The 26,615-nt window shown below is 47.4% G+C and overlaps 1 protein-coding gene across 1 annotated transcript in view; it reads right to left on the minus strand.

The window, feature by feature from the left end:
• KIRREL3 (kirre like nephrin family adhesion molecule 3) overlaps positions 1-26,615 on the minus strand; it is a 540,292-nt gene that overhangs the window by 402,605 nt on the left and 111,072 nt on the right. The gene's annotated exons all lie outside the window — the stretch shown is intronic.

Raw genomic sequence — 26,615 nt, forward strand, 5'->3', positions numbered from 1 at the left:
TGTGCATGCGTGTCCATGAGTCAGTCGAGTTGCCTGGCCTGTTTGCCCCAATTTGCAGAGAATGAGAAGTGCCTGAGATGCCCCTGGGGGCCCTCAGCCAACGACTGGTGTGAAGGATGAGTATTTGCTCAGAGTTAGATACACTCTAACGTGCATTTACATTCCAGAGCATCTCTCTGCAAGATCAGCTGAGACCGGGACTCTGCAGCTCTGCCTAAAATCCCACTCTTGCTTGGCTTCTTCCTGTCTCTATTCTGCTACCCTTTCTCCATATGGCTTCTCCTGGGAGCACTTAGTCAGGAATCCTTGTCCAGGGACTGCATCTAACTAAGCCTCTGATTTGAGACAGGTACTTCCTCCAAGGTTGTATCTCTTAAGCAGGATATCTAGGATGTGAATGGCGATCCTCCAGACCCCAGAGTGGACACTGTTTCTATCACCATCTCTTGTCTGATTCCAAAGGTGGCAGCAGATGGATATGGAGGACAGCCTCTGAACAGCCCTGGTCATTGGCTGCAGGGGCAAGGCTGGGCCCTCTAGCTGGGCCTGGGATGTGGTGGAAGCATTGCAGGTGCCTAGAGGCAATGCACTGCCCTTAGGTGGACGAGGGAAGCCCTGCTTCTCTGCTTCCCCTCCCCACCTCGAAAAAATGAACCTCCTCTAATCTAAGTGGGTGCCCTAGTCCTGCTCCAGACAGTAGAAGGGCACAGAGCTCGTGTTGAAGATGAAATAAGCAATAGAAGCAATAGCTTGCTACTCTATCACACAGGCAACCAGCCAAGGCCCCACTTATAGCCCAAACCGCCCCCGCCAAACAGGCCAGGAGGCTCATGTACCAAAGCCCAAGAAATATTACTGTGGGCTCATGCTGGGAAGCAATTTGGTCCATTTCAGCTATCATGTCATGGCAGCAAAATATACAAATATAGACCAGATTCATCCAACGGAGCTTTTCTCTCATTAACCTTGGAGGACAATGCACATCCTGTTGAAGGCTGCTGTAGAGTCGGCCATCATGAGAGACTGCCCGGCTGGATTCGATGAGGCCACAGGACTTGAACAGCACACATTAGCACTGCCAAATGCACTTTCCCTCTCAATGCACTAGAGAGCTGTCCTAAGTGCTGAGAAGGGTGCATGTGAGGAAGGGCATGATGTGGCAAGGTGCTGCTCGGTGTTGTTTGTCATCAGCTAGAGATTAATGTCCCAATTCTGGCTTCCTAAGAGGTTAGCATGATTCCCCCTTTCACCCCCCCACCACCCCGACCTCTCTTTCACATACAGACACACACACACACACACACACACACACACACAGGTGCTCAGCACCAGCATGAATCTTCACCCACCATCCACAAGGCAGACACATTTTTGGAGCTGATCTCCTATAAGGTCAGGTCAGTAGCAGTGTGTGTGTGTGTGTGTGTGTGTGTGTGTGTGGTTTTCTATTGGGTCCTGAGAAGGAGGAAGGGCAGAATTGCTGGTGGTGGAGGACATGCCAAAAAGGCCTGTAGAGAGGCAGCCAATATGCAGAGTCTTCTGCAAAGTGATGCTGGCAGAAAGATTGTCTTCTAAGCCATGTCGGTCACAGTTCTTTTTATGCCTGGAAAAGCAGACCATTCTTTAGCTGGATGTCAGGCTGCTGGCAGGAGCTACGGTTTTTGCTGGGGAGAAGACTTGCAGTGGGAAGCAAGCCTCCTTTGAACAAGGCTGTTGCACTGGTCCAGCTAGGGCTCCTGGTTTGGGTTGAAGGGCTAGTGTCTTAGGACAGAGATCTCAGCCACTGAGAGATTCTGGTTTCCCTCAAATTCATTTGATCAGCTGCTGGGGCCCACATTTTTTATTAAAAGAAGTTAGACAAAGACAACAGTTAATGTGTGCTGAGTTACCCCCACAGGCAGAGCCTCGTAAAGGAGACTGCATATAGCATCAAAACCCTTGTCCCTGGCCTTTCCTCGAGTGGGAAGGGCAGAGGAAGACAGGCTGCCTGCAGGTGTAAAATAAAAATTATGCTAAGAGCAAATATTTACACATGACCATCCTGTATTAGGTACTGTTCTCAGCACTTTACGTATATTAGCTCATTCTAGTCTCACAAGGGACCCACGAAGGAGCTTCCACCATTATCTCCATTTTTACTCAGGAGGAAACTGAGACATGGAGATTCACCCAAGGCCTTGGAGCTCCATTTTGTCCAGACTGGAGACAAGCAATCTGGTTCAGAAGTCTGTGTTTCTAGCCACAGTGCTATGTAACCTCTCTGGACACAGAGGCGATTGGACTGGACAGGGGACAGTAGTCTCTAGGGGTCGGGAGGGAGCCATATGTAGGGAGGGACAAGGAAAGGGGGTGTAGTTCACTAATAATCTAACAGGGGAAACCACACACGTAAATACACAGGGAACAGACTTAGAACGCGGACTAAAACATTTAGAAGTCTAGTTGCCATTAGAGATAAAACTATTACCCAACCTGAGAAGAAACCCAGTTGTGGAAAGAAGTTTCTTCCCAAGGCATCACCAAGCTTTCTGGAAGAGGAAGCAACTTCCAAATGAGCCAGGGTGGAAGAGAGAAAGGCAGATGCCCTGAGAGGCCATGAGGTATGAGATGCTTGTTGCAGCACCAACCTCACCCTGAGTCTTGCTACTCCTGTTTCACACATCACAGCACCTCTTGCCAGCTTTCCTGTCTCACTCCCCTCCTTTTTTTAAATCTGTACCTATCTCAGTTGAAAACAAATATCTTCTTTTTTTAGAATTTTCTTCTTATTTTTGTTCTCCCCAGCTTAACCATATAGCTGTATTTAACTCTGATAACGTGTGACTGTGTGGGAAAGCACAACCCCCAAAAGTTGTGTCTGGGCCACTGGTCGCTCAGCATTCTCATCTGACCACAGCCCCCAGATCCTGACAGCCCATCACAGTCTGGAAGGAAGACACTGTTGACCTGTGGCTGAAGTAGGAGGAGTTCAGGAAAGGAGTAGGGAGATAAGGAAGAGGAGGGATGACACTGGAATTAATTTCAAGGCAACAAACATTTGACAAGCATTTATTATGTGCCAGTTGCTTGGTGCTCAGTGCTGGGGAATGCAGAAGACAAGCTCTCCCTCACCAGGCTGTGAGCTCTATGGTGCAGGGACTGACACATAAATACACAACGGTATGACAATTTGATAAAAAAAATAACGAAAGTGTGAGCAGTGGGTTCTGGGAGCATAGAGAAAGGTGTGCTTTATGTGTTTTGAGCAGAAGTTCCAGGGAGAGTTATAGAAGTGATATCATTTAAGAAACATTAAATGATGGGAAGGAAATTTGTTGGATGAAGAAGGGCAGTCCAGGCAGAGGGAAGAGTTTGAGCAAAGGGAAGGAAATGCATGACCTACTCAAGAGTTGGCCATTGCTCCCACTGTGGCCAGACAGCAGGCTGTGTAGAGACAGAAGAGCCAGATGGTCAAGGGACTTGGATTAAGGGCTCCAGAGTTGGGGCCAAATCCTATAAGCAACAGGGAGTTGCCAAAGGTTTCTTGACTGGAGACTGGTTTGGCAGGATGTGTGTTTTAGACAGACTCCTGACAGTGGGTGGAGGACAGACAGGCAGTCCAGTGAGGAGACCGCAGCAGCTTTGGTCCAAGTGAGAAAGGATGAGCATCTTGGGAGCCCATGTTGGGAGTACGAACGCAGGTTAACAGCCAGGGACACTTTGAAAGCAGAGTGAGCCTACACTTGATCCTCCTCTGCAGTTCGGAAATAGTACCTTCCTCACACCAATTTCAGTATACTCACATCCTACCAGGCTCGACGGACACCTCTTTCACTAAGTCTTTACCGATGCTCCCAGACGTAAACAAATTCTCCATCCCCTCTGCTCCTCAGTTCTGTGTCTGCTTTTCTCTGGGTTCCACAGATTTGTGTTAATTCAAGTACTCCTTTTCTTGGATTGCCCTCACATGGGTTGGGCCTGGAAGCATGAGAACTTGTTCGGCACTAGGGCCACGGCTCTTCATACCTAGATTGCCTTAGGGGCTTGGTGTAATCATGTCTGGGGACGTATCACTCAGGCTGCAGCCAGGGAAACAGAGCCCATGCCAGCTAGTCCAAAAAGAGAGAGTGAGGACACCGAAAGGTGGCGTCCGGGCTGGGACTAGAGACACAAGAGAAATAGTCCCCAAACTCAAGAGACAAGGCCACCTGGTGGGAACCCAGACCATCAACGAGACACACCTGCCATCTTAGGGACCCCCACAAGCTGATAAGGCAGGATGAAAAGAACCTGACTGCCCCTCCCCACCACGCTCAAACCCCTGCTAGAGCCTGCACTGCCTAAATCTGCATGGAAATCGGTTGGAAGGAAGTCTGGAAAGTACAGTTTGCAGGCGAAGAGTGGGGAATACAGCTGAGCTTGCAAACATCAGTTTGTAAGACCAGTGCAGGTTCCCCTTGTCGCCTGAAAGAGGAACAGAGCATTTCTAGGAAACCCTAAGAAGCCAAAATGACATAAAGCAAAGCAGCGATTACCATTAATTTGTACAGAAAAAAATTCGGAGCATTCATACACCCTCCCCTGCAATCTTCTCTTAGGCTTTTCTGATTCCTTAGGACACATCTTTCTAATGGATGCACAAAATAAACTGAGATGAATCACAGACACAGTTCTAAGCTTTGGTGGCTGACTGCCGAGATGCTGAGCCTGTGGTTCCTGGGGAAGGACCTGACGGGGCCACTCGTGCTGCTCGGGGTACCTGTGTGCCACCTCCATGACACTTAGCAAACAGGCACTAATGTAGCTCTTTCATAAAAGTAAAGTGGCACCCCACAAACTTTCAAAGGGCAGGGGGTACCCGTATAGCAGGTTCACACAAATCCTCCAGCTGGAACAACGGTCTATGTCAAGGCCCTTCGTGCATTACAGCAAGCTTCCCAAATGTAGCTCTGAACTTGGGTGTGCTGGTATGGTGGAGCGTTGTCTGGCAGTTAGAGAAATCCCACACTTAATTGTTCCATCATTAATTCTCCCCCTGCCCAGATCTGGAGTCCGGAAGGGCTCGCAGAGTTTGCCCGGCGCTCGTCCGTGGGACAGGTCCATGCAGCAGGCGGCCACTCATGTCTGGGAGCCCTCTGCTCACGCCCAGGTGATGACAAGTCTTTCTGCACAAGATGAGACTCTAGTGATGTGTCTCTTTTTTAAAGAAATTTTTTTAAATCTATTTATTTGGGAGATGATGGACAAGAGAGAGTATGAGGGAGGGGGAGAGAATCCCAAGCAGATTCTACACTGAGCATAGAGCCAGATGTGGGACTCGATCTCACCACCCCGAGACCATGACCTGAGCCAATACCAAGAGTCAGATGCTTAACTGATCAACCCACGCTGGTGCCTCATCTAGTCATGAGTTTCTAGACCATTAGTGGTAGAAGTAGTTTAACCTGCACGGGCAGGTGGCATCAGGCTTGGAGAGGGTCCCTCTGCGGCGGCGGGCAGCCCCCATGAATAGAGCCTCAGCCAAGTGAAGAGGTTCAACATTATCCAGGTGATGTGGAGAGAGAGAGAGAGAGAAAGGAAAGTACCGGCGACTTTCCGGGCATGTAGCGGGCTCCATCCCATGTCGTCTGCTCCTGATGACAGAAGAGATGCCCAAGTAATCGGGCCAATTCAGTTGAAACCTTTAGGTTCTTCAGCCCCATTAACCCACATCCACCCAAATGGATTCTCAGCCAGTCCCATGGAGACATCCTGTCAGAACCGTCCCACGTCATTTGCGGAGTGAAGTGAATATCAATAAAATTGTAATGAGTCATTTTCCCAGCTTCACTGACTCTTACTGGAAATCCAGCCTGCTCTCTGCTGTGGGTATTGACAAAACCCTGTTCCTCCTGGGAGCTGCTGCTTTCTTCCACTGGGTAAATCTGAACCCATCCGAGCAGATACCAGGTGTGCCAGTTTAACAGGCATGGGCACGCGCACGGCAGGCTTGGAGAGGGGACTCTGGCCCCCACCCCTGATGGTAGCGAGAAGCCCTGGTGAATGAACAGGTTCAATGCTCTCCGTGCCGAGGCCCCAGAAAGAGCATTGCACCAGGAGGCAGATATCTGACCTCTGGCCTCTAGTTTCCATCAACCACCCCTACCGTCGACTCGAACCCCATTGGACCTCATTACTTCATCAGTGACACCACAGGGCCCTCCCAGTTCTGTGGTCTATGATCCTGAGACAGAGAGAAGGCACAGAGAAATCAGTTTGCCAGAGAGTGACGCATTTGACAGTGTAGACCCTGGAGGCTGAGTCTACACTGCCAGGCATTCAAGAAACAGACAGAGTGGGAGTTCTGCTGGCAGTTTCTCGCTGTGGCTCTCTGACCACAGAGAGCCTGGGCATCGCACCTGCTCCGTGGCCGTGACAGCCAGCACTGGGAGACGGAGCAGTGAGTGACAAGGCGTTAATTCAAGGCGTAGGAAGTGTGATGGTTAGGGACTGCCCTCACCCTTTCCTCTTCGCTCCCTTCAGTCTGAAAGGCTGTCAGCAACTCCCGCTGATGCCTAGCGGTTGTGGCCTCACCGCCTTCCTCCTCAGTACAGAGGTGTGGAAGAAAGCACAGAGGTGTTTCTGCAGCACCTGGGCGGCTGGTTAGGAACGTGCTACCTGGGGAAAAGATGGCAGGATTGCTCAGCTACTGTTCTGTGCTGGGGGCCAGCTGCCCAGGAAGACAGCGCAGCCCAAAGTCTGGGTCCCAGGAGGGTCAGTGGAGGTGGGGGTGTGTCTGTGGGCGTGCATGTGCATGTGTGTGTGTGCCTGTGTGTGTGCGCATGCATTGTGGGGGGAACCGCATAGAGCCTGCGAGGCTCAGAAGTCACTTAAAACTGGATTTTCAGGGGAGATTTTGTGGCTTTTCCAAAACCCTACACAGCTGCCATTCCTCCATCCTGCATCCGTCCTTTGCCAAAGACCATACAACGAAGCGAGGCTGCAGGTGTGACTGGTCGCCAAAGCTGGAACCCCTGGGCCACGAGCAAGTTCTACGAGGACTGCTGCTACCTGGCTGTCCCACGTGTCAGCCCACTGACTGCAGGCTGGATTGGGATGACATAGGTTGTAAAGGGGGCACCGACTTGCCTTTCCCTCCTCCTTCCCTGAGCAGCCCGCTTGAAGCCAAACACTTGGCTGAGGGGAGCAGTCTGACCAGAAAAAGTATATTATAAAGTACAGAGCACACTTCAGTTTGTAAAAGCCTTCTCCCTACCTATTTCCCTTGGGATGTCAAGAAGATGGGGTTGTTATTCCCATTTTGAGTCCAGGAAGGAACCAGTTGCACCTGATTCAAACCCAGTCTCCCACTCCATCCCAGGATCTCTGTTCCCTGTGAGAGGATCTTGGGGCCTCGGCCCTCTCTTCTCCCCTGTGAAGTCTAGAGAAAGGTGGAAGTGGCCCTCGCATGGCTACTTATGGCTCTGATGACAACTGTCCGGCTGCCTCGACATGTGCGGCCACACGGTATTGGTGAGAGCAGTGGTGGAGTCGAACAATTCCTGACCTCGGAAAGAACGCAGCCCTGTTCGTGTTAAACACAATATGAGATTCAAGCTCGGTGTGAACTGGTCTTGTGTAGACTGCACTTAGGATCAGCCCTGCTTGCTCTTCCCCCCATAAGAAGCAGCGACCTCTGTGTCACTGCAGGACGTGCTTTACGTATATTTGTCCCTCACAATAAACCCATGACTTTGATACAGATTTATTCCCATCCTATGGATCAGGAAACTGAAGGATGGAAGGGCAAGGTTGCCCAGGTACCCGACCCTAAAACTGGTGCATCCAGAATTCCAGTCCAGGCAATGTGCTTCCAGGGTGCGCACCCAGAGCCTTCTGGACCCTTCCTCCCTGTCACCACACACCCACACCGTTCGCTGGTCACCCACCATCATCTACTCACCGGTTTCCCTCCCGGCCGATAGGCATGGACAGATGCCGTGGTCTCAGTCCCACACCTGTCCCTAGCACAGAGCTCCTCCCGGCCCTTCTCGCACATGCCCAGGGCCCGTTCAGAGAAAGCAGAGGCAACTAGGGGACTTGCCTCCGGGCACACAGCAGGTTCAGCTCCCACAGGTTTCCTGGATCCCAAGGCCTGTTTCTCTCCTGCCCCCAGGCCACGCTGCTAAATATATCCCGGGATGAACCCTTTTACCATCCATAGCTAAAATGCCTCTTGACTGTTCTGCGCCAAGATTAGAAGTCCGTCTAAACATCAATGATTATTTCATCGGCTAAAAGCAAATTGATCAAGCCTGCTCTCTCTGCAGACTCAGGAGGCTCTCAGCCTATTTGTGGCTCAGTCTGAGAGGCAAGAGGCTGTCTGCTGCTTTCTGCTCTGACGGGGTTCAGGGAGTGGGTCACGGATGCGTTTAGCCTGGGATCTGCAGACCCTGAGGTCGAGGTCAGGCAGGCAATGCCCCCCCCCCCCCCCGGCTCTTCTAGACAGACTCGGTTGCTGTACCAACAACCGTCCTGCACACCCTGCAGGGCCACACGGCACGATTCCTTGGGGAGGGGAGCCCATCTGAGCAAATCCTTTATGGATATCTCTCCCACCTTGACCATCCAGGGCTGCTGGTGGGAGTTGAGAAAGGTCATTGAGAAATGAACAGAAATACTATCAATTGTAGGGGCGCCTGGGTGATGTAGCCGGTTAAGCATCCGACCCTTGATTTCAGCTAAGGTCGTGATCTCAGGGTCATGGGATCTAGCCTCACATGGGGCTGGGCTTGGTGCTCAGAGGACAGTCTACTTAGGACCCTCTCCCTCTGTCTCTGCCCCATTCCCCTCCTGCATGCACTCTCTCTCTAAAACAAATCTTACAAAAAAAAATATATATATATATATATAATCAATAATACAGGACTCGGAAGCTGTTAATAACTCGAAAGCTAAGGGATGAGGCAACAAGGAGGAGAAACACGTTCAAGGAAGTAGAGAAAAAGTTTCCCTGGCTAAAAAGCTTTAGCAGAAATAGTTAAGAAGGTGAAGGCCAAGGAGAAAGAAACTTGTATATGTTTCAGTAGACATTTTTCTTTTTTTTCTTTGTTTTACATTTAAACTTTGTTTTTCTTTGTGATCCCAAGCTTCTCACCTCCGCTGAGTTTCCGGCTGCCTCTGAGCTGAATAATACAGTAGCCAGCCCAGCAGAGACAACCCACTGCTAGGCAGGAGGCTCCCAATACACAGGGAAGGGATTTTTCATTTCATACATCATTTAAAGCCTGCTGCAGTGATTTACCAATGTCAGGCCGTCTTTGGAACACAAAAAAAGAGAAGAAAGGGAAATATGTATGCTTCTGCTGTCTATCCGGACTGGGCTCGGAGGGCAGTGACTGGGGTATGGAGGCACGGGGGGTTTCTCTCTCATCTGAGTATAGGGAGAAACCACATTTCCCAGCAGCGAGGAGGAGAAAGAACGCAGGGAAAGTGGTTTGGGTCTCTCAGGGAGATTCCGCTTCCCTTTCCACCTACCCTGGCAGGGTGTCACAGCCTGTGTGTTCTTCCCTGTTCCTAGGTTCCTGAACTTACAACCATCCTACACCCCTCTAAGAATTACCTTCTCGAAACCTGGCACCTATCATGCTATTCACCCGTCAAAGGGCCTAAAACCATTTTCCAGGTGAATCTTGTCAGGTGTGCGGGGCCTGTAGGACCGGCTCTTGTGCCTCTCTTCCCACGCACCCCGCAGCCCCATGCACCTCAAGGTGCCTGCACACTACCTGCCTTTGCCATGTAGCTTCTCCCTGCCTGTAATCGCTCCCGCTTCTAAAACTCTTTCAAGGGCCAAGCTCACACTCACTTCGTCCACTACTCTTCCCATGACAGAGCCGCTCTTTCTGCTTATTTGCTTCCCCAAACTTCCAAAGACTCTGAGTCAGCAGTGACTTGAATTAGATAAGAAATAATATGAACATTAGGTAACACAACTAAGAACTGTTGGGCAGCCCCGGTGGCTCAGCGGTTTAGCGCCACCTTCAGCCCGGGGCGTGTGTCTCTAATAAGTGAATAAAAATCTTAAAAAAAAAAAAAAGAAATTCTATCTTTAATAATAATAATAAAAAAAAAGAACTGTCGTTGAGCAATCGCTGGCCGCCAGGTGGTTTCCAGGCAGCACCTCTATCTGTTCTCACAACAACCACGGCAGGATGTGCCGTGGATATTTCTGGGTGACAGAAAGGAGGTTCGGCCTATGTGAGGTCATTATCTAAGGCTACGATTTAGCTGGGAGGTAAGTAAGGTGGCCAGAATCTGAACTCAGACTTTCTACCTTTTTTTTTTTTTTAAGATTTTATTTACTTATTCATGAGAAATACACACAGAGAGAGAGAGGCAGAGACACAGGCAGAGGGAGAAGCAGGCTCCATGCAGGGAGCCCGACATGGGACTCGATCCCGGGTCTCCAGGATCACACCCTGGGCTGCAGGCGGCACTACACCGCTGAGCCACCTGCGTTGCCCATCTACCTTTTTTTTTTTTAATGAGTCTTTAACCATTACTTTTACTGCCTCTCAGTCCAATACGACTTCTGAGGTAACTGATTTTTAGGTTTTAGTTTAGATCCACAATAAAACTGAATTCCCTAAGGAGGCCACACGTGCCTTATAGCTCTGAATCCCTCCAGCACCTAACCTCAGAGCTAGTCACGTAATAGACTTTCAATAGAAACTCGATCACTCATCGATTGGCCAGATGGCTTCCAGACTTGGGCACTTTGCTCTCTCCTCATTATGGAAAGGCCTAAATAATGCAGAGCTCAAGGAAGACTGGTGGGTCCAGGTGGGAAGGCAGAACCAGTTTCTCTTCAGGGAAGTCTAACGCTGGACCACTTCAAACTAGTCAAGCAGATGTCCATTAAGCACGGACTATGACACAGAAGACATATGGAGGGCAGGAGAGAATGGAAAACCTTCTTGTCATGGAGGGGGCAAGGCTGAGCCTGGAGGCAGTTGCAACCAGAAAGCAAAGCAAGGCTGCCCTCGGTGAGGGCTTCGGGTTGTAAGGCATAGAACATGAGAAAAGGGAATGAAAAGACCCCACAGATCGATGTAGGTCATTGGTGTGGTGGGAGAGAGCTTCAAGAGAAGGTAGAGCCAGTGGAGACTTTGAGGATGGGCAACATTGCCTTGGGTGGGGAGACAGAGAGAAGAACGTGGTCACCAGAGAGAGACTGACCCTGATTCATCACCTTCACTCTTTAGTGAAACATAATGGTGGGATCAGGAGTTGTTTGCACTTTGCCACTACTCATGATGGTCACCAAGCTATGGTGCTTGCTCAGGCTTTCTTACAGTTGGTCGTAAGGGTAAAGCATGATAAAAAAACAGTAGCATCTGGGATAAGTGTAGTTCCTGTATATATTTCGGGTTGCTAGTGCCCTGCTCTGTCCTCTTAGGTGCATTCAACTCTACATGCGGAAGGCTGCGGATGGTGGCACCCTTGACCTAAGGGATCTTATCCTACCAGGACAAGGAGGAAGCAGTCATCAACCGGTGACAGATGAGGGCAGGGGGATAAATACTTTGCTTCTCGGCCCCTTGGCTGGGATGATTTGGAGGTCTGTTCTCGCAGACTTGAGCTCTGGCTGCCCCCATGGTGACTTGCTGGATGATGAATTCTCCTGGATGCCTTCCCTTCCCCTCTTCCTATCCGCCCTCCTACAGTGGGACCACCTCCCAAATGAACTGCTTACTCTTGAATCTTGGGGTCTATTTCTGGGAGAACCCAAAGTAGGACACCATAGTCTTTATTTTTTTTTGCAGATATATATATATTTGCCAACAGATAAATTCCCCCAACTGTCCAAGTATAGTAAACCAGGTCAACTCATTCATAATATCTAGATTATTAGCCCTGAGTGTTTTGCATCCTCATAGGACACGGACTGTACCCCTCTCTGGTACACTCATCTGAGTATCTGATTAATCAGCCCCCTACCTCCTCTCACTCCCAACTAGAGTTGTCAAGTCTTTGAAAGCAGGGGCTGAGCCACATCACGTCTTTACTGTAAGTCCCTCTCACAGAATGGATGCTCCATGAATAGTCTTTAAATTGGATCATGTTAAGCAGAAAAAAATACCCTTCTGTCCAAAAGCAAGTTAATCCCTATGCCTTTCTCTGGCTTCCAAAGTGATAGAAGTTCAGTTACCAAAGCCACAGTGGCTCACAAGTGCCTTATAATGAGTTCATTATTTTATTTATCCTGTTGTACCAACCCTGAGTGGCCTTTCAAACGGTCTCACCAGCGCCCTTTCCTCAATCAGTTTCAAATGGCCCATCTTGATAAAGATCATCCAGCCCGTGTGCAGACTGGCACCTCCTTTGAAACTGGAGCCCAAGAGTACCATCATTAACGAGCAGGAGTGAGTACTGGTGGGTGTGTGGCCCTGGTGCTAACTGTCCTCAGCAGGGCTCCTGTCCATGGTCCAAGGCCAAGGCTGTGTCCTCTCTGCTCTAGCCTCATAGCCTGCCAGGGTGCAGAGTGCATTCTTCTCCTTCCCCTGCAGCACAGCTCACACCACACACCCTCCCTGAGTTGCCAGGGTTGCCTGTGCCACACACTTGACAGCTGATCCATTAGATGGCTGGCTATTGCTGAGCATATAATTATCAAAGGTGGCAACCGAGCCGGGCTGGCTTCCGGTGCCGAGGGTGGCTGGAGGCCCCATCTAGTCAAGTGGATCACTTCTCAGAGATGGCTTGCCATGGCTGGGTCAGAGCCAGAGGGCTAAATCGGAGCTGGAGAGCTCTCCCCAAGGCTTCCAACCCCAACCCTTAGAGATGTTAAGTCTCTTGGAAAAGTGACTCCTTCATGAAAAGTCGGACACCGTGTTGTGTGAGGCAAACAACTCACCAGGCCCAGCTGGCCTCTCCTGGCCCAGCCCACGCCACCACCCCACAGTGAGCCCTCCTGGCTCCAACCACACCCTCATCGTGCCAGGCTTGGCAGGCCCCAAATTGGACAGACAGATGCTCCCTTAACCTCACTTCCAATTCCACTCATTGCAAAGGCAGCAGCAATAATGTGAGCATGAACTCCAGGAGGCCCGCGGCGTAGCCACCTCCTGCTATCACCGAGGGGGAGAACCATGCAGAGCAGTAGGAGCTGGTGCCCTCACCACAGCCAATGCTCAGTTCAGGCCTTGGAGCTCTGCTCATCAAATGTGAGACTGTAGTGCACGTAGTGCCAACTGGGACACTGCGATGTGTACTCTCTACACAGGGCAATGGGATGTTTTTTCCTCCCTGCCTCAGAGAGACATTGGATCCAAATTCTTCCACTTGCCCTCAAGAGGCATGGAGCACGTTTCTCTAGGTTAGCAGTTCTGCCTCTGACCTGGAAGCCAGCCTGGCGTGGGGTCTAGAGCCAGGGGCAGACATCAAGAGCCTTCTTTGGTAAAGATGATGCCGAAAACAGTCCAAATAGACTCTTTAGAAGCCATTTCCAGCCCTCAAACTGTTGTGGTCTGCCAGCCAGGGTACGCTGGGCATATCACGGTCTGTTCTGATGCCCAGGTTTGGATTGTGTGTGTGAAGAATAAGCAAGAACAGGTGATCGCCCCGCCCCCCCCCCCAACAACACCACCATTTATAAAAGACTTCTGAGTGAGAGGGGAATGTGTAGGGCCACATTTGACAGTAAAGGAAATCCAGGGGGAGGCCCATGGCATGAATGGTAGGCAAGCTGGGTTGTTTAGGTCACGTCATGCTACATTATGCTGTGTGACTCTGGTCAGTCTCCTACTCTCTTTGAACCTTCAATCATCTCAGATACAGATACGCCTCACAGGGTTTGGGAGACCATGAAAAAGAAGGGAATAAAACCTTACCCAAGTGAAGGGATAAGCGTTCTGAATGAAGCTTAAAATAGTCATTCTCCTGGCCTCTCATCAGAAGAGCTGAGCTCCCTTGCAGATCTACCTTGTAGACCTGCTATGGAAGGATGTAGATGACCTGAGGGGAAAAGGGCCTTTTTGTCATTTGCACCAGCCTCTCCCTGGAAGGAGGAGTCCCCTCTGTGGCATCCCCACGAGCACATCCATGATAATGAGCTTGTCTGTCAAGAGTGTGTGTGTGGGGGGATCCATCGGAGTGGGAGTGCTGTCCTCAGTAAGGGGAGGGAAGGCAGGCCATTGAGAGGAGACAGGACCTGAGCCGAGAATGGTCTGGAAGCCTTGTGCATCTGGAACTGAAAGTAGCTCTGCCTTCACTCAGCACATCTCAGCAAGGGCCTGCTACATCCCCCGGGCCTGCCCCCTCCTGGCCTCCTCAACGTCAGGGAGCAAGAAGGAGACATGACCTGGGCAATTCAGGACATCCCCCAATCTGATGGGCTGCATGACCTGGGCAATTCAGGACATCTGATGGGCTGCATGACCTGGGCAATTCAGGACACCCCCCAATCTGATCGGGCTGCTCTTTGCCCTGCGTACAGAGAGGACAGCTACACAGGGACCCAAGCCACCGCTTGGAGGGACCTCAGTCCCTCGTACCTTTGGAGAAGTTATCTGGAGCGTGTAGCCTTTCTTTCTCTGGCTCCACCCCACCGCACCCCACCTCAGCCTTGTTTCCATCTCTGGGACTGTGGCCACCTTCCTGCTCCGTGCTGCAAAGAGCAAATCAGATACCTGTCAGCCCTGTATTTCCTTGATGTGCCGAATGATGCCACTGCGACAAGAGTGGCCAGGATGCCTGGCTCCGGGAGCAGGCCCCGAGGGCATCCAGGGGATGCCAGCATTCACCTGCTGGAGCGGAGTCGTCGGGCAGCTGGACATGACCTCCTCGGGCCACCGCTCCCCAAGGCTGAGGGGGACGCACCCCCTTCCATAAGCACCTGGACGGGACATTAAAGCTGCTCTGCTCTGTCACAGGTGCCACATGCCAGCATGTAAATGAGCAAGTTCTCCCCAAATCCATAACAGATACATCTTGGCTCCGCCAAGGCACTTTGATATAAATTGTAGCTTTTTAGGACGGTTCTGTCAAAAGTGTAATATATCACGGAACAGCGGATACAAGTTCAAAAGTACATATAATAATATAATTAAGATAGCTTGACAAGAATGTATTTTAAAAGTATAAAATACCTGCAGGTATAATAGCTTCATAAAGTCTGTCAGATTTACTTCTGCTGTGAAGAAATTTAAAATGTTTTACTCTAATGTGATGCAAATGAAGGCTGAGGTATGCATAGAGCACAGCCCTTAAAAAATAGGTAGAGGGAAAAGAATAAAAAGTCAGATTCAGGCCAAACAAGACATTCAACTTTGCAGGTGACTGCATAATAGATCAAGCAAACAGATCCGGGAACGGCGCTGGGCTGTTTGTAGAAAACACCAATTTCACGTTTCCCTCCCTTGTTGGCTACAGTAAAGTGTTTTTATTCAAAATTAATGATTCCCTCTGCACATTTTTCTTCTTGCTCAAAAGGTTCAAGCATAATTCTTGTTTAAAGCAAAAGCAATTTTTATATAATTACCAGCCCATAGAAAATTATTTTCCAATGCACTAAAAGCTAAGGAGAGGAGTAACTCACACCCAGAACAAACACACCTTTTGGAGACCTCTGTGCACTCAAGGACCTGCTGCCCCCAAAGAGGGGGGGTGGGCGGTTCCAGGCACCTGCCCAGCCTCACTCCGCTACCTGTGTGCTAGACAGAAATTGTTTCCAGGCAAAGCAGCACGGTGTACTGAGTACAAAAAGATGCCAAGATCTGAAATTATAAGGTTAATCCAATCAGCCAGGCCGCAGATGGGGACACACAGCCCAGCTCTCACTCTGCCCTGGCCAGAAATCACTCCTAAGGAATCCCATCTCTCCAGCCTGGTGGTTTGTGTTACAGAGGTTAACCCAACAATGTCTGTAGCATTGCATCCCTCTGCACTGTGTTCCTGATGGACCGACGTGACACCAGGGCACCCACTCCAACTATTTATTACTTAAATGAAACCCTCTGGCCTGGTGACATTTGTCAAACCTAATTCCCTCTCCACTTTCTTATTCTGATAGGCACCAGAGAGGGAGGACACTGAGATAAAGCAGCTACATGGCTCTCAGGAGCTCTCCTACCCTTCTAGGGCTCAGGTCATAGTTTATTGTTTTTATTATTCTTTTATTATTCTTTTTAAAAAATTTTATTTATTTATTCATGGGAGACACAGAGAGAGAGGCAGAGACACAGGCAGAGGGAGAAGCAGGCTCCTCGCAGGGAGCCTGATGTGGGACTCGATCCCAGAACCCCGGGATCATGACCTGAGCTGAAGGCAGATGCTCAACCACTGAACCACCCAGGCGCCCCAGGTCATAGTTCAGAATTGGAGCAAAGAAAAGCCTGTACTTCAGCTCTCTGACTGCTTACGAGCAAGGGTAAATGCTGGCTGAAGCAAAAAACCTGAAAGTGAAAAATAAATAATAAAAATTTAACAAGTCAAAAAAATAAGAGTGGGAGGAGGCGTTTGGTAAAAGACACCTCTTCTCCAAGGTAAAAATTACACGCTCGAATCGCGAAGCAGCGTAGTTTAAAAATCAACACTGGTGGCGCCTCTGCGGCTCATGACTGCACCCGAAAGAATTTTCAAAGTAAATGTACTTTTCACCATTATCCTCCTCATTTGCATTCCACTCCATTTGGATTCTGAAACTTGAGTAGACGCTTTATTTTCAGGGTAGGTCTGCATGATGGCAAATAAACAGTTGGGAAGGAATTAGCCATATGGGCCTGGGCATTATTTTCTTAATGTGGGGATTGGGTCAACCTGGCAAAATGTTTCCTCAAATATTTAAACTCTTTGAGAGGGGAGGTTTTCGGAATGGGCTGGCTGTGCTGGGAGTCATGGCTGCAGAGCCCCCGGCCCTCAGAGGCTCTTGAAATGTTAAAAGCAAAGCAATCTCGGACAACATCCATCCAGGCTCCCTGTTCTGTAGCTAAGATACAGAGGAACAGAGAGGGAAAGTGACCTGGGCAAAGTCACACAGCTAACAGCCCAGTCTACATCGTGCCCTCCAGTGACCTTACAGCCTCTCCTGGAGGAGGTCTATGCCTGCTTTTTATTTTATTTTATTTTATTTTATTTTATTTTATTTTATTTTATTTTATTTTATTTATTTTATTTATTTTATTATTTTCCATGTCTTAGGAGCACCCATTGTCCTCTAGGCAACCCAATCTCAACTTTTGGCTCCTTTTCACATTCCCCCAGTCCCATTTGAAGCTACAAGATGTTGTGAATTCACATCAACCAATCAATCAATATATTCTTCAGCCCAGCTCCATGTGTGACCCTCGATTCAGGGCACAGGACCATCAACTCACTTTGCCTTCATCCTCTCTCAGCTCTTCAGAATCAGAAGCAAAGTGAAGAAGCACAGATGAGACCCCAAGAAATCACTGTTCTCCCCTGGCGACTAGCGGGTGACATAATATGGGGAATGGTGCTGTCAGAGGAGTCACGCGTGACGGATAACAATACATGAAACAGACCTTTTAAGGGCAACCCATTATTTTTGTAATTTGTTTAAACAAAACCAAGTGACTCTTTAAACTCTAATTCACATCTCCGAAATCCGACGTTGCTATCTCTCGTTTCTCTCTCTGGAGTCGTGGCAATAATTTTAATGCCAGCAGAAGGCATTAGACATTAGAGGTGAGCCCGGCAGAGGGTTCTGGCTTTTATCAGATAATTAAGATGCTACCAAAGTCAAACCTTTATCAACGTTAGATTAAAATAAGCTACTTCCATCCAAAGGCCTTTCTACAGAGCATTCAAAGTGACAGTGCTCCGGATAAGGGTTAGCTTTTAAAAATGGCTCATTGTTTTTCAACTTTTATTGGCAATCCATTCTCATTATGCCCAATGCATTTGTCTTCATAATATGTACTTCACAATTACAATATCAAAGAGTTTGTATCTACATAATAAAAATGATCTATAGAATAGTACCGGTAAAGCATAATACCACAGTGTGATCATTAATGAAATGAAAACTTTGAGAGAAAACATGACATCTCATGGGAGAACTTGTCCCTATACCATAAGATGTTAGAAACAGGCAAAAGCTTGGAGGTGAAATGGAAATTAAATCTCCGATTCCCTAGAGGTGGAGAGCACAGCATGGCAGCCTGGCCTCTGCTTGACTTTGATGATGGGAGGGGCACACACGGGGGTGGGGCTAGGGGACCTCCTGTGGCAAATAGTCACTTCTAAGCCTACCTGTTCTAACCTTCAGAATTTTCTGGCCTAGATACTACTGGCTCAACAGACAATGGAGATAAGCCTTGAGGTTTTTTTGTTTTTTGTTTTTTTTTCCCTCCCAAGAATAAGAATTGGCAAGTTCCATGGACCAGGCTTTATGTAGCTGGCCTGTTAGAGGCACCGTCCAGGAAGGAACGTATCTGCCAGATGCAGGATCACTGAATCCATTTCCCAGGCTAAAGGCATTGACTAGAGACAAGAAAAATGTGGAAATGGGGCATCAATATAGTAAAAAGAAGCTTGGCGGCCATCTGGATGGTTTGCTCTCACACCACAATCAGGGAAAAACAGGCACAGAGCTGGCTGGTTTGCACAGACTATGTTGCTCTGTTCTTTGCTAGAGTTCAGCATCTCTCACAGTGTTTGATTCACAGTATCCACTCAGTAAGGAATTTTCTTTTAAAGATTTTATTTATTCATGAGAGACACACAGAGAGAGGCAGAGACACAGGCAGAGGGAGAAGCAGGCTCCTTGGGGGAGCCCGATGCAAGACTCAGACCCAGGACCCAGGGATCACCCCCTAAGCCAAAGGCAGATGCTCCACCGCTGAGCCACTCAGGTGCCCCCACTCAGTCAGTATTTTTTGACAAATGAAAAGTAATAATGACTTTGTCATTAAGCCGGAATATTTCATAACTGATAATTCGTGCAGTAAATGACAGAAACCTTTAAGGCGGACTAACAGAAATGATGTCAAAGATTAAAAAAAAAAAGATTAGAGAGGACAAAGAAAAAGGAGCAACATATAAGAAATGGGCGGGAAGGCTGTTGGAGTTTGCATAAATGTGAAAGTTGGTTGTGGCACTCGGCCAAGCAGGGCTGTTGACCCCTTGCTGGGCAGATAGGAGGCTTGGCAGCTGTTCCGAACAGGAAGGGGGAAGCCAAGCAGATGTCCAGCTCTGTTAAGAGAGAGAGAGCCCCCGTCATGTTTCTTAGCTGGATGCACTGGGGGGAAGAGTTCTCTTCGCGGAACGGACAGCCAGCCGAGGGCTGAAATTACACCTGGAACTGGGCTTGGATCTGAACTTCGGATTGCATATATCATGTATTTTCCAAATCTTCCTGTGGTTTCAGGTCAAATGCAAGTCTGAACGGACAGCGCTGGGTTGGTAAAGGGCCAGAGAAAGCAGATCATCTGATCTATGAACCTCAAGCCGTCTGTTTCAAGTCTTCAATCCTACAATGGAAAGACTCTCTCTCCTTCACTCACCTCCCTCTTCAACTTCCCAGGCACTCTTATATGCGCACAAGGTCTAGCCCAGAGAAATAAAGGAAATTATACTGGGAGTGGAAATAATTTCAGCATCAATTGATTTAGATGAAAGCATTTTTGACTTGGGTATTTGGAAAATTACCCCTATTTATCAACTTGATTTGGCTGGTATAACCCGTGTATATGCAAGTGTAACTTCGAATAGGAGAGAGCTTGGGTGAATTATTGCCAAAATATCTCCCGGGTGCAGAATGCTGTACAAAAATGCAGGGGTGATGGAAACAATATACATAAAGGAAGTAACATACAGTATGTAATAACAGAGGGATCTTGAATTCACCAATCACATTTTTTTCTTTGGCAAGAGAAAACAAAATATTAGCATGCTAGATGCTAAACCGTTGCAGTGTCAAGGCTGGATTCCTCCTTAGGAATATAGATATAGATACAGCCCAAGCTTTTCATTTCACAGATGATGGGTCCTAGGCTTCAAGAAGTGAAGGTGACTTGCTCAAGGTCTTAGAGCTGAGACTCAAACCTAGATGCCCTGGACTCTTAACCCAGTGCTTTTCTACTCTACACACAATCTTTCAGTCACAGACAGAGAAGTAGGTATGTGGATGGGAGATGATGGATAAATACATGTTCTCTAGGTGGCGTAATTTTTAGACACAATTATTCTGTCTTCAGATCAAGTGTCCCATAGCTACATCAAAAACTCCCTGTAGGACATTTAAACTTCACTGCAGAGTTAAATACGGTGGCAAGTCAGAAGTCCCCTGTAGCTATTTAAATAGTGTGTGGTGAGAAGAACAGTGTTACGTACAGGTGACTGATGGGATTTCACCCCCTCCCACACCCTCAGAGGCGCAGACTGCTACGAGAGATATACACTGTAGGCATTTCTAAGCAAGGTGTCCAGTATTTTTAGTCCTGGGGGAGGCAGCAACTGCTGACTATTTTTCTTTTCCCAAAACTGCATTAAAACTTTCTTTTGTAAGAAAAATGAGAGAAAAAAATCAATAGAGCATGAAAGGACATGAAAAATGCATTTGAACCCATATATATATTTTTTCTAACCGTGCAATTTTTTAAAGTTCTCTCTAAAAAAAGAGTCAATGTGAAGGAAAAAAAAATGCAACAAAACCCTGAATTTAGAAGCAAAGGCAAAAACCCAAACACCCAAGAATAATGAAGATCTAAAGATCTGACCCAGTAATTTGAGGTACGAATGAAAAAAAGGCAAAAAGGCCTCAGCCACCTCTGGGATTGGCAGGTCAAGGGCTACATTCCATGTGAAGGGGAACAGATTCACGTTTTGGGTAGTTCAGCATATATCCATATTAAAGCTTTTCAGCCCTCCGTCTCAGTGAAATGACTCCCAAGGTACCGAGTGTTCCCCTGTGGACTTCACCGCACTTCTTTTTTCTCCGTCAAAGAGAAGTGACACAGCAAAGAATGCCAGACATCCTTTACAGGGCTCAGGTGAGAAGCAAAGGGCGGAAAAAGTGTAGGTTAAATGCAATATTAAAAACGATCTCTCCTAATCAGTGTATCTTTCTTCCTTGTAGCTAAGCAATCTTTGTCAATTATAGGGCATTACTCCACAGGCCAACTGGCAATTACAATGGCATCTTTCTTCCCATCGCTGACAGCAGAAGGAGGGAATATTCTGAGTCCAGCTAAATGTAAAGAGGGAAAGGGGAGCTCATTTTAGAGGTAATGTAGAGGGAACCTATAACCAGGATGCAGATGCTATATGCAGCTGTTATGCAAAGAAGCTCCTGCTTTAAGAGCTGATGTGTTTATTTAGACTAGTGCTAAAGCCGAGTTAATGCCAATTTCCAGAGAGGATTAATATACACTAACGTGGAATTATTGAACCGTTACACACATCTGGAAATGGGTATTTTAACTGTTTCTTTTTTGTGGCTGCCAGCTGCACGGGAGAGGCAGCTGAGAACACTGCCATCGCTCTTTAGACCCAGCTGAGCAGATGTCATGCTGTTGGGACAACCACAGGCCCTTCTGGTCCTGACCACGGTCCTCACCCCCTTCTGATCCCTTCACCGTTCCTCATTGTCTTCGTCTTAAGGGAAGTTTCCCACCTTCATTTCTAAGATCGGGCTACGATCTCGTCCATTTCTCCCAATTCTCTCACTGCCAAACCACTTTCCACGCCACCGTGAGTTCTCCCGAAAGAATGGAAAACAGCCAGAAAATCAAAAGGCTTTGGATTTTGCCCAGATTTTTGTGATTCAGTCATTTAATCTTGGCACTTTGGTCCTTGAGTGGATCCTCGGAGAGACTAGTCCTTTGGCAGGGAGATCACTTAGATTAATGGTGAAGGCCATCTCAAGGGCTCAACTGATCTCATGACCCAGAAGATTCTATTTCCAGAGACCTGCAACACCATGCCCCTTCCTGAGTGGTTGGCCCTCTCTTGGGGCTTCCATCGCAGAACAGGCCACTGCTCCTCACTCTCCATCTCAGTCATTCAAGAAGGAAGCCATGGTATTTGCTGGGGAGCATTGCGCCAGAGAGGAACACTCGCGGGTACAAAACCTAAAGGTATGAGCTACAGCGAGAGTAATCTGGTGCATCCCATTCCTCTCTAACGTTTCCCCACGCCTGTTCTTTCTTGGGTAGAGACTAACCCAGATGTGCACGTGATCATTACACATCCTAGAAAGGTTTTGCTTATTTGACCTTGGCTGCAGCTGTAAGGATTTACTCATCAATAATTACAAAGCACGTGACAACTCAAAGTGCCCTACCAATATCAGCCATAAAAGCAATTTATATTTTGAGATTCTGTTGGGGGTTTCCAACAACTGTTTGCTTCGATCTACTCATGCCCACCTTTTGCTCCCTAGACATCCAACTGTTCAGACAGATCCCACTAGCGAACATCACTGAAACCATCCCTTCGTCTCGGTTTCCCAAGCACCCTGCAATAATTTGTGCTTTCCTCCAGCACACCTTTCAGTGCCACATCAGAAGAGCTCTTTAAATACTAACAAGAACCAATATTTTAGATTCTACTGCTAGGCGCTTCGGCTCAAGTCACTTTATTGTAAAATTAGATGTCATTGTGAAAAGCATGGATATAAATATAAGGGCAAAAGGCCCTTTTCCTAATGTGAAAACCAAGGTAACAATATTCTATTTTTCCTTGTCAGAAAGTTCTTTTTTTTTTTTGATAGCTCAGCCAATATAATGCACTGCATATTTACACTTAGCATTAAATAACTATTATGCAAAAGTACTTCACAGTAATATCTAAGTATATTTATGGAAAGCCAAATTATATTGCCAAGTTTATTTTAGACCACGGAAGCCCCTGGGAAGGGATATTGTGTATTTTAAAGAGTAAATGTAAACTATTAAATAGAGAGAGCCTTTGTGGAATGTAACACATTCTACCTAGGTAAATCACAGAGCAATTACACAGTAAACTTTTCTTTGATGAAGCACTGAAGTGATGACATGTAATTACTTTTCCAATGCTGCACCATGTGTTTATCAAAATGTTAATGCAAGCATAATAACAGGCTGTATGTTTGCACCGAGAATGTCAGAGCCATCCAGCTGTCAATCACATCTGAAAATAAAATCGCAAATAAGCAGGCAGCTTGATAACAGGAGTGACAGCCAATACTCACTCAGCTGATAAGTACTTTGCTCCCTCCACCAATCACAGTGACAGTGTAATGTACCTAATAGGGGAGTATATCTTTTATTAGCCAGAATGGAACCAAGTGGCATAAATGGGCTGAACCTTGTGTGTGGCTCCCTCTCCCCCTCCCCGTATTCGGCTAATGGGGCCTCTCTCAGGTGCCAGCCGATCCCATTTTCTTTCTCTAGTCTCCTCCAGAGCAGTGCCCTTGTGTTAAAGGCTGCAGAGCCCAAAGACGGGCTGGCATTATGCAAACTCCATTCAGTCCAGGCTTCCCAGCCAAGGGGCCTGGTTCAATCCATTAAGAATAAGCCTTGCTGTACCTTCCTTGGTCATGAGATCACCGAGACAAGAAGTTCTAGGCTAGGACCTGCTTAGCAACTGGCTGCTTTTACCCAAAGGTCCTAATGCAACTTAAAGGGGGGGGGCGGGGGAAGGTGCCCTGTTTTGTAAAACAAGTGCCAAAATTGCGAAGGAATCAGGATGAGCTAAGCGGTGCCTGGGAGATAAGAAGCCCCCCACTCGGGAGCTTTCTTGGGGTCAAGTCCTAAATAGGCCCCTGATAAGGTCATCTTCTATATCATTTTCTCGTGCTGCGGAACATCTGGGAAATGAGCACTTTAGTTCTGGAAACCTCATGTTCACCCTGACTCATGCCCTCTTGACATTCTCTGAGAACACTTTTCACTAAAGGATCCTTTCAAATGTATCTAAAAATTGCCAACCACTTGTTAAAGTATGAGCAGGTGCACACATCACCTTCTCATTTAGATTAGTAATTCTAGCCCTTCTCTGCAGTATGGGACACATTTTAGAATTTCATCCTGCTCATGCACAGTAGGGCTGTCTGGTGTGAATAAATCGAACCTTCTACTTTTGATATTTACGTCTCCACCTAACTGAACTCGAAATGCAAATCACCACTCCTTATTTGCATTTTGCTGTTATAAAATGCTGGGATGGCTTGTCCACTCTGCCCTTTATGTGAGTGTACGGCTGTAGCCAGAGGAAATGCTCTGGTTTCTCAGTACAAAAGGAAACCAGAGAGACATCCCAGCAGAAAGCAGAATGAAAGGACAAACTATATCCCTAAACCCTCTGCTCTTAGCAATTTTCCTTCCATGATTTTTCATGCTTTCTGGTGATGCTGACAAATGTTGCAATGGCAACAGGCCATCTTTGACATTCCCACCTGCCTGAAGTGCAACGAAGAGCCAACTTCACCCCTCTTTTGTGACTACAGTGACTGTTGGGAACATTTCTATCATGTGCTTAGACCAATAGGTGCTTTTTGAGCAGCAGTTTTCCCATTCCACAGAAACTTTAAAAGTCGCCCAAACAAAGGAACCTTTGGAGTTTCTGGGGTTGTGGATTCAGAGACCCTCACCTGCCTTGATACGACCTGCTGAGATGCTCAGTGACCGCGCAGTGGAGACAAGAGGTAAGAGTTTGGGTAGACCTCAAAGGTCTGCTTGCTGAGCCCATCTGCTAAGAGCCTGGTTCCAGGGGATATGCATGATTCTCCCATGACAGCAAGTATCATTTCCCTTAAAGGGGATGAATGTCCTTTGGTTCAAGTGAAAGCAAGTAGGATTTGTTACTGGAAGGTTCCTCACTCTACTCTTCTGAAAAAGGGACTGAATCAGATAGTGACTCGGGGACCTAACTCTTGGCAGCTGAGCAGGAGACAGGAAGGTCACCACATGCTGTAGAGAGTCCTGGAGAAGCCAGCAACAGTTAAGAGGAAAGTGCCAACAGGAAAGGCCAAGCAGATGACCAGAGGAGGCAGGAGAGGCATCTTCCAACAGGATAACATTTAAAGCAATTTGCCTTTTCCTGAGCATCTCACCTCTCTCTCCTGCATCCCTATCTTCCTGATCCTGTGCACACAGAGCTTTGTACTGGTCCCAAGCACACGGTCACTATCACAGTTTCCATGACTCTTCTCATGCTGCCACCTCGGCTTAGAATGTCCTTTACTCATTCTCTCCACCTCAAAAAAAATCCACTGCTCTTCAAGTTTTGGGAAGGGCACTTATTCCGTGGTGAGTATTCTAGAATGTCACAAATTCTGTGGCATTTATTCATTGCTCTCCACTTAGCACTCCCAAAGCACCTCTACATTGGCATTTTCTTCCCTAGGCATATAGCTTTCTCCTCCCTGCATCACACTATGAGGCTCTCATGGACAAGTATTAGGTCCAAAACTTAGGTTTGGAATTCCTAAGACTACCATAGGTTGGTTTACAGATTCATCAAAAGTGCTCAAAGATGCTTGATAATTTGAATTTATGATCCAATATTAGAAAGCATGTTGTATAAAAGGAGACACATTATGCATTTATTTGGAGTCAAAAACTGAGAGGCAGACATACAGGTTTTTGAGTCAGTACAAAGAAGCTTCTGGTTATTAGAGCAGCTCATGATGTCATGAGGTCCCTAGCTTTGCAGGTATTAAAGTGGAGAGTGTCTGGCCTCCTCGGGAGATTGCGCAAATGACCTCAATAATACTTATATACTTTTCGATTTTAAGATAACATGAAGTGTTAGGCCTGTATAAATGAGTACATAATTGTTTGGGTCTACTAGTTAGAAAAAAAGTCCTGGAGTAGCATGGTTCTCAGGATGCATAAGATGCACTTGCAAAGCTTGTTAGAAATCCTGACTCCATTCTGAACAACAGTTCTGCTCAGGAATGTGGAGGGGGTCACTGGAAGTCTGCATTTTAAACAATCACTTTAGATATTTTTGTTGAAAGCAGTTCCAAGACGACCGTTGGAGAAATGATAGAGTGTGCCAATCAATGGACTTAAGTCTTATGAGACCAATTTTTCTTTGTGTTGACATGAACTTAACTCAACCTGCAGGTATCCCCTGATATATGGGTGAGTAAAAAAAATTTATAATTTGGGCTCAAGGTTCAAGTACAGAGAGAAGTGTAGGTCTACAAAGCCAAATTACCAGGGATGAAAGGCTATCTCAGAGAAATGCTTGCGGAGCTCTGAGAAAGCCTGGGTGGGTTGATAATGACACACGCACAAAAGTGATACAGAAGTCCACAGGGTAAAATGACAAATGAGCGAGCAAGCAAAGATCACAACCCAGAAAATTAATTAACTGATCAACTAGATGGCAGATTTTGAGGTGTATTCCCAGAGAAATGAGATAAAGAGATTTGCTGAGCTTGTGGAGAGCTCAGACGCCATGATGTCACCTCTCAGGAGAGGCTAAGGAAGTGGAAAAGGTCAACAGGAAAAGCACAGCAACCGTACTCTGGCACAGAGGTGAGGTGGTCAGGAAGTATCTGAGAAATAACAAGAGGCAAAGTGGCTGCTTAGGAATAGGATGTCTTCAAATTAAATGAGCAATACGTGACAACACCTGCAAAGTTTAATGTCTTTTGGAGTTGATAATTCAACCAACCCTATTTGTGAATAAATTTTGGGTGA

The sequence above is a fragment of the Canis lupus genome, chromosome 3 (assembly GCF_048164855.1).
Source record: "Canis lupus baileyi chromosome 3, mCanLup2.hap1, whole genome shotgun sequence".
NCBI lineage: Eukaryota > Metazoa > Chordata > Mammalia > Carnivora > Canidae > Canis > Canis lupus.